The sequence below is a fragment of the Marmota monax genome, unplaced genomic scaffold (assembly GCF_021218885.2).
Source record: "Marmota monax isolate L192 unplaced genomic scaffold, Marmota_monax_Labrador192_F-V1.1 WCK01_AAM20220418_F8-fsc00010, whole genome shotgun sequence".
Lineage (NCBI taxonomy): Eukaryota > Metazoa > Chordata > Mammalia > Rodentia > Sciuridae > Marmota > Marmota monax.
The window spans coordinates 22,655,009-22,667,687 of NW_026692321.1; the positions used below are offsets into that span (position 1 = coordinate 22,655,009).

Sequence of the window (12,679 nt, forward strand, 5' to 3'; positions counted from 1 at the left end):
ACAGGGCACTCTCCATGGGAGAAAGGGGAGGGAGGGCGCAGGGAGCTTAGGGGTTATAGGGCACTCTCTAGGTTCTCTCTCCATCAGCCTCCTTTCCCACTTTGGCAGTGAGCCCTCCCATCTGACACATGCACCGTTTTCATATAGAATGCCCCATTTGACCCCCACAGCATTATGAACTAGACCTCACGACACCACTTATTTTTCTAGATGACAGAACGGTCAGATATTACAAGGCTTGACCAGAGTCTTGCCCACAGCTGCCAAACTCCTGAACTGGTCCAAGCCCTTGAGTTTTCTGGGCCATGTCTCAAACTCTTCTCTAACAGAAGACCTAAGGGGACAGAAACAAATGGGTCAACAAAACTCTTGACCACCAGTAGTCTGGGAGCTAGAAGGAAGTCCTTCCACTGAGAATCAGAAATGTCATCAGAGACACAGTCATCTGCCTACCCGTCACTGAGTGCTTCTGTTCAATTGTGTAGTTGAGTGAAAATTAATTTCAGTCAAAAATAAAGACAAAAAGAAACACCTTATGCTTAAGTACAAGTGGGTGAGTTGAAAATATCAGCCTCTTTATTTCTCAGGGGAAACGTTTTCTTAACATTGGCTACAGAGCTGAGAGTAACTAGCTTGGCAGCTGTGTCTCCTCACTCATCTGGCATTAATGAAGGAAAAAAAAAACACACACAAAAGAAACAAAATAGAAAACAATCTAAGTTCTCCTTGAATTAAAAACAGAAACCACAGCTTATGTCTACTCTAAATAGAAATGATCTAAAATTTCATATACCTATCCTCAAATGCTACACGTCCTGAATAACTACTATCAGAAATTCAATTTAACATGTGATCCATTGATAATGCCTGCTACAGTCTGAATGTTTGGGTCTCCCAAAGAAGACATATTCATATGCAAAAATCCTATTCCCCAAGGTGAAGGTATCAAGAAGGGGTCCTTGGTAATGATTAGGTCATGGGGATGGAGCCCTCATAAGTAGGATGAATGCTCTTATGAAGGAGGATCCAGAGAGACCCCTTTCCATCATGTTAGGACACTCCAAGAAGATAGCATGAATAAGCCAGAAAGTGGGTATTCCCCCAAACAACTCGACCTTAAGCCAAGTTTATGGTATGTTATTATATCAGCTTGAACAACATAGACAAAGACAATGGCAGATTATATTTTTCCTACCCTTGTGATGGGAAATTCCTATTCTCTTTGATGCTTGAGATCGACACCATCCCGAGTCCCTCCCCTCACAGCCTTTTAAATGCTCCATGGTCATTAACTTCTACAATGCCTCTGAGAGGAAGACAGATGTTATTAGCTGCACTTCACAGGTGAGGAGACCAGAGGCAGAAAGGCTGACTTGCTTGCCCAGGGACAAAGGAGACCAGGGTGGCACCAGCTGTACCTGAATCAAGGTGGTCCCAGGTCAGGCAGAATCTCTCAGAACCACCCAGCATTTCCAGGCTTTCTCTGTCCACCAGAAACAAATCACTCTGGTCTCCACTTTTCCAACAATCTACTTCAACCCCCAGCACACACACACAAGCCCGCCATCAAGGGCCTCCTTCAGAACAGGCGCCATTTCACTTAAATAGGACCAGGGTGACACAGTCCTGCTCCCACCAGAGAAAGCCCTTCAGAAGAGGGAAGGAACTGATTATACACTCCTGAGCTTAATAGGGGAAAGCAAATCCATTCCAAATAAATTGAATCAGCCTTCACAGAGCACGAAAAACCTGTTCATAAAACATTTGCTAACCATTAACTACAGTCCTGCTATTAAATGCTGTTAATAGCAGCTCCTCAGAGCCGTGCCTCACCAGAGTAGCTGTACCTTTAATGGGCTAGTGGCTGCCAACGTGACACCCGGGGCCCAGCCACGGCACAGCTGGGGCAACATGTTTAAGCTAAACAACTCTCTCGATTAGTTCTGGTGCTTAGGGCCCAGCAGGTCACCTCTCTCCAAGGGAAGTCGATGCTGGCCCTGGAGACAATTGATTCTGCAGAACCACCTGGCTCTGTTTGGTGGCCCTGCGTGTTGCCTGCCTTCCATCCAGTCCCCCCTTCTCTAAGGCATGGCAGGGTGGTGGATCCTATTGCCGCAGGACCAATTAGGGCTGCTTGGAGAACTGCAGACTTCCTTCCAGGTGGCTTTTAAAGAAGGCAGGTCTCATCTGGCTCTTCTGTCTGCATTCCTTCTGATCTTCCTTTCCCTTCCCTTTCTAATCTTCATATTTCTCTTCCATATTCAAGCTGTCCCTGATTGCTTAACCACACCCAGGCAGTCAGGGATCACCCACGAACCAGGCCTATGTCCCAAGCTCAAGTCCCCACCAGACATCCCATCTGAATGACAGGTGAGCCACTCACTCTCAAGGTGTCCAACCTTGCCTTCACCTCCCATGTGGAATGTGCTCCTGCTCCACCCAGCCCCAATTTGAACACCAAGTTCCCCTCTGACATAGTTTCTCAAACCAGAAATGTGGCTCTTCCTTAGTTTTTATTATCTGTTTGTATTTTGGTACCTGGTACCACTGAGCCACAACCCCACATTCCCAGGCCTTTTTTATGTTTTATTTTAAGACAGAGTCCCACTAAGTTGTTTAGGGCCTTGCTAAGTTACTGAGGCTGGCTTTGAACTTGCCATGCTCCTGCCTCAGCCTCCTGAGTCTTTGAGATTACAGGCATGCACCACCGTGTCCAACTTTTCCTTAATTATCATGTCCATCTATGGGTTTACTAACTCCATCTACTTCTGAATAACTCTCACACCCACCCTCTTCCTCCCTCTAGTGTAGAATGAAACCATCCCATCTCAGTCTGGGCTTCTATTATTATTCCCAAGGACAACTGAGACCCCTTTCTCCTCATTCCAATATCCATCCTCTAAAATGCTATGAGGATGATTGTCCTAACACTGGGTAATGACTATAAATTTCTCATCCTGGAAATAAATTCCATCCTCATATGTGCTTCCCAACCAAACTCTCTGACCAGCTTCACCTCCAGCTACTTTCCCCAACAAACTCAGTACTCCAAGTTTCCCAGACTACTATAAAAATACCTGCAAGTGTTGGCTCATGTTATTCCTCCTGCCCAGAATGTTCTATCATTTATTCCTTAGCCCTGAAGCCCAGTTTCATGCCCCTTTCAGAACAAAGTTATTACAGTCTTCTCCATACCTGCCATTTTCCTGTCACCTGCCCCCAGGTGCCTACTGTGACCACCCACACTGCACTGTCCTCAAAAATGCAAACATGGTTTACATTTATTCACACCCCAACATTTAGTACTGTGCCTAAAACAAAATGTTCTCAATAGATTCTGGGGAATGGCTTGAAGTCTTGCCAATGGTAACTGAAGTATACTTTTTCCCAGATGGAAAAGACTCGAGAAGGCAACTCCATAGGAGGGCACTTTCAAAATGAGGGACATTCTCATCTCGTCCCTGGAAGACAGAGAGACCCTATTTTAAAGGGCAAGAGAAGAGAAAAGGTTCATTAATGGCTCCACTAAAACTTGAAATAGGTGTCATATCCAGACAGGTGGGTGGTGGTTCTTTCCTATCAACTTTTCCTTTTCCTACAAAGATGTGGTGTTGGTGGGAACGGAGACTGAAACACAACTGGTACAGCTGCTCCATTCCTACTGCGTGTGAGGTCACAAATCAAGAGTAAAATAACATCTCTGCCCACACAGCTCTCACCGGCTCCCTAGAGACTCCGGTCACAGGCACAAAAGAGAGAGGAGAATAAGAGGGTCAGTTCCTAAAGAATCAGATCTACCAACCACCACCAGGGTCAACCACTCTGATACTCTCCAGGTCTCCTTCAGAGACCCTGCTTCTTCCATGGTGCAGGAAGAAAACTGAAATGTAGCATGTGTCCCCAACCCTGTTCCCCCCAAACCAGAGGAGTTCTATTTTTAACTGAGTAATATCTAGGAACTAAATGAAACGCAAAGGATTCCGCTGGGAATACATTCGAAAATTAATGTGCATTCTCAACCTCTCAGGTCTGTCAATAAACTCATGCAAGAGCCAAGACTGGATGTGTACTTGTCAAAATCTATGCAAAGTACCCTGGCAGAATTGGAGATCAACCTGTTGGATCTGGCCAGACAAGACTACGCCTGCTCATGGGTCCCTAGCCAGATGGACTCGAGCCCCCAGGGCTCACCATCCAACATCAGCATCCCTGTCACTTCTCAGAAATGGCTCTGCTTTAAATAAATATGATGAGGGAAGGGAAGGAGGATGGGGGAAGAAGGACTAAGTGCATTTTTTAAAACTGCATAGCCAGGTCCTCTCCCGGGAATAACTTTTCTTTTGTCTGTATCGATCTTCAGAATAAACAAGGGTGAGGAGGGAGGGGGTAGTGAAAAACCAGGAGTGGTTCCCGGTGATCTGTCTCCTCTCCCCCTTCGCGGGCGGCAGATTAAGCGCTCGGGCTGTCAGGCTGGCTGAACCTCTGCGGGGAAGAGGAAGGTGAGGGGAAGGAGGAAGGGTGGAAGTTGGACCCCAAAGGAGTTCCTCTCTTTAGATCGGCTCAGAAGACCCTCCAGCTCCGGACTCCCAGAGAATCCATGGTGGACGTGTCTACCTGGGCCCATTACTGTTCATACTTGTGTTTTATTATTCTAACTACATGATGCTTTGGCTCCCCAGGGCCCAGAGGGCAGAGCCAGCATCTGATGTTTTACACTTTCCCCAAGCCTCCTCCTTCCTCTCTCCTGCCTCACGAAGCTGAGATGACAGAAAAGCATCGCGGAGCCCAATCTAAATCCCTCCCCAGGATTTCATCACGGTGTGGACTTAGGTGAGTCTTCCACATTGGCTGAGCTCCATGTTCTGCATTGGAAAAATGGGAAGAAGATTTTTCAGAAGAGTGGAGGGAATTAAGGCAAATCAGATGCAATCGGTCAAATGCTCAGCTCAGTGGCCGGCAAGGAGCAGCAGGCAAGATGCAGGGTTGGGGAGGGCAAGTGAGGACCAGTGGGAGGCCAGGAGAAGGGACCTAGGTAAGCAGAGGCTGCTGCATGCCTGCCAACCCTGCCACTTGACAATGTTCCCTTGGGGTCTCAGATTTATGGGTACCACTCACCGTATCGTACTGAAAAAATTACGTGTGACCTGAAGCAGGGTGGAAGGAGTCACATTCAAATTTCACTGTGAAGCTTTATGACCTGAAAAAGATGGCAATAACCCCCACTAAGTGTCCAGCAAACCCTGGGCATCCAACAAAGCCTCTCTGGCTGTCCAGGGAGAGTGGAGAACCAGGCAGGAAGCAGGAGGCAGCCAGGTTTGGGTTTCAGCTCTGCCGTCGCTGTGCTTTGTAACTTAACTACATCCCCACCGAGCAGCCAAAACCTCACCCTGTGGGAAGGCCACAGACGTGGTGACTAGCGCAGGACTTCAAGTTTATATTCAAATCCTGACCCATCCTTTCCCTGGCTGTGTGACCTAAAGCAAGTGGCTCAACTTTTCTGAATCACTCATCTTATATCAGTCACAGGGTTGACTTGGGGGAGGAAGGGGTCAATAGCTATGGATGCCCAGGTGAGAGCAGGATACACACACATGAAAGGACCCCTTCCCATGATCCATTTCCCCTTTTTGCCACAGGAAGTTTCCATCCTGCGTGAGCAAACTGTGGGATGCTGTGTCCCAGCCAGCATCTCTGCTGAGCAGATTTTAGGCCCCTGTAGGAGCCAGAGCACCACTGCTGAGGGAGACGGAGGAAGAATTCATAGCACCCTCCGAAGCTGTAATGAGCCCAGGAGCCTGTCAGCAGCCAGAGGCACAAGGCTGGGCTTTGACAGTGGCCATTCCTCACCGGCTCTGTCTGAGGACTCCTTGTGGCTGCAAGGGGGTGCAAGGCGGGAGTGGGGGAGCCTCCAGCCACCTTCAAGGGTCTCAGATTGCTTGTGAAAGAGAAACAAGGGGCTTATTTATGCCAGTCGGGCTGAGCAAGCAGGGAGGGGGCCGTGCGGGGAGCCTGTTAGGAGGTCTCCTCCCAGCAGTGTCGACAGGAGCCGGACGTGAAGTACATCTCAGCCCCAACATCATCATCCGGGACCCCAGCGGAAAGATAAAACCGCTGCAAATATTGGTTTCTGTGAAGAGCCATGTGCAGAGCAGTCTGTGGGCTGGGCTGCTGGCATGCCGAGGTGCCGGGCCAGGTGGGCACTCCGGAGACCAGCCACCCCCTTGTCACCAGCCACCAGCCTCCTGGCCTGAGCTGCCCTCCAGGAACACAAAGGAGAAATCTGGTCAGAGTGGGAAGCTGCCCAGGCCACGGAAAACTCAGTTCCCAGTTCGAGTCAGGCCCATGTTCCCCACGCACAGCCCGGGGTGCGTGGACCCCAGCTCTCTGTCATCTTGGCAATGACCGTGACACGGTGGACCTATGATGCCTCTGTCTCCGCCTAGGAGCTTTCTCTTTGCCCCACAGTCCTGGCACCTTCATCCCTGGATGGCTGTGTTATCTGTGTCACCTCTGCCTGGTCTAGCTCCTTGCCCTTCTGGTTGTGGTGTTTGGTATGTCACATGGGAGAGGACAGGGTGAGCGGGACACAGGAGATGCCCTTCAAACCTCTCATTCTGTGCGGTGGGAACCGCCTGCCTCCCAGCCTCACAGGGAGTCCAGGAAGGAGGCCCAAGTCTCCATGGGGTCAAAGAGGGTGAGAGTCCTGACGCCCCAGGGAGGCCCCAAGAGGCCGGAACATCACCATGGGTCTGAAGGTACAGGGACACGAGATGGGCTTGCGGGTGGAGTCCCCAGGAATTTACAGATGCAAATGTCTCCTTAAGTATCCTCCTTGGAGAAGAGTAGAGACAGACAGACCCCACACTCAGGAAGGATCCACACGCAGATGGCTCGTTCTTCTGTGAAATGGCAGGATCCCCAGAGACAGTGTCTCTGTCACCGAGGCTGCACTTCACACCTGAGTTTACCCGGCTTCAAAGTCAGGAGCCCCTATCTCTGTGGCTAAGGGAAGACTAAGGAGCCTGAGTCTACTTGGGTAAACTCCTTTCCCTGGACACAGAGCTCTGCTTTCACTACCACAGGCTCACTTAAAAATTCTCATTCAAATTCATGAAATGGGCTTGTGTCGCCCCATTTTTCAGACAAGGATTAAGGCTTGGAGGACTCAGTGATAGACCCAGTGTCACTCAGTGGCTAAGGCAAATCAGGAAGTGTGGGCATACACCGTGTTGCTTCTCCCATGATCTGAGACCGGGAGAGAAGAAGGCAGACAGGCTGCAGGTGTGAATCTGCTTTCTGGAATTCTGAAATCTGCTTTCTTCCTGTGGGTGTTGATGTGCCCAAACCAAAGCTCAGGCACTTCCATTCCCAGCTTCCAGATGGGTCCTCATCCTGTCCCAATGCCCTGCCCAGAAAGAGACTCCAAGTCCAAAAGTAGAAACTAATCAGGACCCTGGGGCCAGCCAGGAAAGCTTCTGAGGAAAGACAAAGTCTACATACAAGAGACATTCCGTTCTACCTTCCAGGCTCCAACCTCCAAAGTATCCAAACCAGACAGAGGACAGGAGTGATGTTCCTGAACATGTAGGCGAGCGCAACCACAGGGTCCCTGACGATACTGCATCATTCACTTATGGTGGAAATAACCCAACTGCCCATCAACCAGCGAATGATAAGTAGAATAACCCTATGATGGACCATTCTTTGCCCGTAAAAATGAGTAAAGTGCTGACTCATGCTACAACATGGGTGAGCCTCAAAAACATGGGAAGTGAGAGAAGCCAGTCAAAGGCCACATACTTCGTTTATACGAAAGGTCTAGATTCTAAAAGAGGCAAACTACGGAGACAGAAAGCAGATTAGTGGTTGCCAGGAGCTGGTAGGGGGCTGGGGCACAAGTGTTAATGGTGCAGGATTTCTCCTGGGGGGACCAGGATGTTCTACAATGAGATTATGGTGAGAGTTGTATGACCTGTGAAAACACAGAAACCACGGATCTGTGCATTTTATATGGGTGGATCTGATGGTATGTAAGTTCTATGTCAATAAAGCAATTTAAAAAAAAAAATCAGGACCATGCATTGTCTTTGCCTTCCTTTCTGGAATGGGACAATGAGAAGGTCAATGTGTCAGAAACTGCATTAAATGTTCTCATTTATTTATAAGGCCAATCACAGAAGGTGACAAGGACTGTGTTTATATTGGAGTGTATTGTCCAGAGACATGTGAGGTGGCCCATACCTGCCCTCTGGTCCTTACAGCCATCATTTATCACATCCCAGTTACATAATAAGCACTTTGTTATATCCCCTCATTTAGTCTTTTATTGTTTTTTCCAGTCAGTGTAAAGGAAACTTTATTGAGGTCCCAAGGCCATATATGGGGCTTGGGCAGGAGGCCACCTTCTGGGGAAAGGAGCTAGCAGAGGGGCTTTGCTTGACCTTCTTCTTGGGGCGGAGGTTGGTGTGGCCACACTTCTTGTGGCAGCTAACAGCATGGGGTGCAGGCATGCGTGGCACCTGCAATGGATGATCCTGTCGCAGTTGTACTTCCAGGCAAGCTGGCGCAGGAAAGGCTCAATGATGCGCCCTTGCACGTGAAGCACCAAGTGGACTTTCTGGATGTTGTGATCTGAGAAAGTGCAGCCACCTCCGGCTGTTTGCCTGCAAATATCAGACGCAGCTGGTCAGGGGGGATGCCCTCCTTGTCTTGAATATGGGCTTGGCCATTCTCGAAAGTGTCACTGGGCTCAACTTCAAGGGTGATGCTCTTGCCTGCCAGGGTCTTCACAAAGATCTGCTATATCTCTGCATTGGCCGCTCGGGAGCCTCGTAGAAGAGAAAGAGTTCCCTGCATGTATTCTTCACAGTGGCCCTGTGAAGCAAATGCTCTTACTGCACCCCTTTACAAATGAGGAAATGGCCACACCTGTGCAGCAACACCTGGCCGGGGGACAGGAAGGCAGTGAGCATTGACACGGGGATCTGAGCCCAAGCAAGACTGTCTTCAGAGCCCTCCCCCTCCCCCTCCCCAGGGGGAGCTCACTTGAGGCCATCCAGGGTCACAGCTCCCAGCCTGAGCTTCCTGGAAACTGACACCCAGCAGGAAGAAAAAGCTAAACTCACAATAGGGAAACATCTTTTTCTTCTGGAAAGGCCCTGGGCAACGGCGAGATGGATTTCTTTTTAAATGACTGTCCACGGTGGTGTGTGTGATAGCTCCTTGGTTTTATCTAATCCTGCTCAGTCCACGCTCCTGCTGTCGTTTGTCTCCCACATCCCAATGGGGTGATGGACTGTCCTGCCCAGTGAGGAGCAGGCACGGTGACAGGGAGGAGAGATGTCCAAGGCTGGCCCAACCCCAGGTGAGGAAAAGGAGAACAGCTCAATCCACCAGCAGCAAGGCCACAGTCCTCCCTCCGTCCATCCGCCCCTCCCTCCTGAATCCCTCCACGCATCCTCCAGGCACCTCCAGGAGGCAAGAGATGAGACTGTCACCACCTCAGTGAAGTCCCAGGAAACCCTGCCACCCCATGGCAGGACACACAGTGGAGTCCCAAGGCCAAGGCCTTTTTCCAGGGGCTGAGTCAGGCTGCTCCACCACCCACTCATTCCCCAGGTGTCTGTTATAAAGTCAGGCTTCCTAAAAGGAGCCCAGAAACAAACCTGCAAGATCAGTTCAGCGTTACAAAGGGGGCCCTGTAGGCTCCAGCGATCCTTTACAAGGAACCTAGAAATAGCAACACCGTCCAGGCCTTGCCCAGGTGGCCTGTCCTCCATCACACACACGTTCGTGAGCCTTAGGTGAGCCCCTGCCTGGAAAGGAATCTTCTTCCATGTGTCCATTTTACCTTGAATTCAAACAAGCTTGCAGCTAGACTCCAAAATCCCTGTGACTCATCCATTTCCTACCAGCCTGGAAAACGCTCTGCAGCAATTTATCAGTGTGCAAGAGAAGAGGCAGCTGACAGCCACGAGCCAGTGCCACCGAAACAAACAAGAGCGACGCTGGGAACCACACTTCTCATTTTAATTTGAAATCCTACATCCTGAAGTCTGGATTTTTTTTTCCAGGTTATATCCGTGTATAGTCGAATGCCCCAATCGTTGAGTCCATGGATGCAAGACCTTTCGTACAATTGCAAAAATGCAAATTTGGAAGTTTGGGTAATTAGATGTTTAAAGGATGCAGAGAGGCTGGCCCTACTCAGGCATGAGCACTGTGCTTGTGCGAGCAGGAAGGGCCACGTGTCCTTATTAGCAGAAAGGTACAGGGCTTCCTGGAACTTGGAAAAATTAAAGTAAGACCAGGGTCAACCAAAGAGGGGCCCATCATCAGTCCCAGTTCTCCCCAGACTTGAACTTTTCCAGCTAGTTCTTGAACAAAGCCCAGAGGACAATGAACAGCCAGTGGCTTCGAGGACAGCAATGTGGATTTGAACTCAAGGGTGAAAATAGAGAAAATTGTTCAGAAAATGGTGTCAAATAACATCTTTTCCTTGATTACAGAGGATCCAGCTGCCTCCCCACCCCAACCCACCCCAGGAAGAAGGGCATCATGCAGCCAGATCCAACGTGGCCCAGGCTCTGAAGCTTTTGACACTGTGTCAAAAGCTCTGGCCTGCCCTCCTGCCTTACCAGATTATCTGGCTCACCTGCTCCCAGGAATCTGCTAGCCAAGGTTTCCAAGCTGCTTCTCAACCCCTCCTTATCTGAGCCTCCTTCCTCTCTCCCACTGTCCTCTGAATCTTGACAGCTCCTTGTTCCTTCAGACCCTGAAGTGGGTTTCTGAGCTCTGGGGCTACTTGTTCCAAAATCACTAAGCACTTCAAGACAGTAGAGGAGCATGAAAAGAGCAGGGCCTGTGGCATTTCCGGCTGCACAGCCAAGATGCTGGCCTCCCTGGGCCTGGAGAGGCTGGCTCCACCACCACTGGTTAGGACGGTGCCCAGGGACAAAGAGACTGTGGAGGAATCGGCTACATGTGGGAGAAAGAAGAGAGAACGAGGAAGACCAGAAAGGGGAGCAGATAGAGGCGCAGGGAAGAACACAGAAGGATATGCAGAGTTGGAGCCGAGGAAGAGCACGGTGGGTGTTAGGCTGACACACCAGCAGTCACCCACCCCTGCCGCAGGGTCAAAGGAGGGGCAGGTGGCACTGGGCCTGGAGGGAGCTCCTGCGAGACAGCTTTGCATTACTGTGACCAAAACATCTGAGAAAAACAACTTAGAGGAGGAAAGGTTTATTTTGGTTCACAGTTTCAGAGATTCAGTCCATGGCCTACTGGCTCCATTCCTCTGAGCCTGAGAGGGCAGGAAGAACATCATGGCAGAAGGGTGGTGCAGAAAAGCTGCTCAGCTTAAGGCAGCCAGGAAGCCGAGAGAGAGACGAACAGACAGAGACAGAGAGACAGAGACACAGAGGAAGGTAGGGAAAAAGGGACCGAGGACAACATATGGTCCCCCAGAACACACCTCCAGCAACCTATCAACCATGCCCCACCTGCCTATAGTCTCCATACCTCCCAGTGGTCCAATCAAATTATTACTCTATCAACTGGTTTAATCCACTGATGAAGTCAGACCCCTCGTGATCCAATCACTTTCCCAAAGCCCCACCTCTGGAAATTGCTGCCTTCAACTCATGAGCCTTTGGGGAATATTCCAGATTCAAACCATAACAAATCTCTTCCTCTTCCACCCTCCCAGGCACCTTCCTCCACCTTGGTTATTTTACTTACACACACACACACACACACACACACACACACACACACCCCAGATATGATTCTCCTCACTCCCTTCATGTTTTCTTTCTTTCTGTTTGCTCCGTCCTTGCTGTCTTCTCTCTGTGTCATCCTCGTCTCCTCCAGCCTCCTGGCTTCTCTCTCTTCATCTTCTCCTTCTTTCCTTATCATTTCACAACTCTTGGCTTTGGTTTGCTTGTAAAATTCTGCCTTTCTCACTTCTCCCTACTGGACCCACAGTCTTACAGACTGGGACTCCTGGAGCCAAAGGAGACCCAGAGGATATTTGGTCCCAAGACAAATATGACCCATATATATGTCCCTCCAACAGGAACCTTCATCTTGATGGAAAGAAACACAGTAACCTCTCCCTTCCCCACAGCCCTCTAGATGGGGTGATGGGGAGGGAAGCTCAGCACACTGGGACCCCATGCCGAGATGCACCCAACGGGGTAGCTTAGACCACCAGACTCCCAGCCAGTGCTCCTGCCACCACCACACATGGCTTCTCTGCCCCACACTGGGCTTGCTAATTGCCTACCTGTGCTTTACTCCAGCCCTATGTTCTCTACACACAATGATAAATTGGCTTTTGCTTTTAAACAGTTGAGTCCTAGGTACCTGGAAGAAGATAAAGGTAAGGGAAATACCAAAGTTCATGGGAAATACCAGAAACTACAGGGACAGGCAATCTTTGCAGGGAAAACTCCACCCCCAACTGTTTGAGTGATGTCAATAAGTGGTCACTCAAGGTCAGTGTTTGAAGACTTCGGATCTGAAATAAAACAGCCCTGGTTCCCCATGCTAACCAGCTGTGAGCTCTTGGGCAAGATGTGCACACACTCCAGGGCCCAGGGTCCCTCTCTGCAAAATAGGAATATTTACAGGACTCACTCCATGGGGTTTTATGAGGTATAAATAACATGAGAACTTT

General features: G+C 49.7%; 1 protein-coding gene and 1 pseudogene across 2 annotated transcripts in view; both read right to left on the reverse strand.

The window, feature by feature from the left end:
- Positions 1-12,679, reverse strand: part of Galnt14 (polypeptide N-acetylgalactosaminyltransferase 14) — a 222,781-nt gene that overhangs the window by 148,376 nt on the left and 61,726 nt on the right. The gene's annotated exons all lie outside the window — the stretch shown is intronic.
- LOC131424087 (ubiquitin-ribosomal protein eL40 fusion protein-like) lies at positions 8,138-9,055 on the reverse strand (annotated as a pseudogene).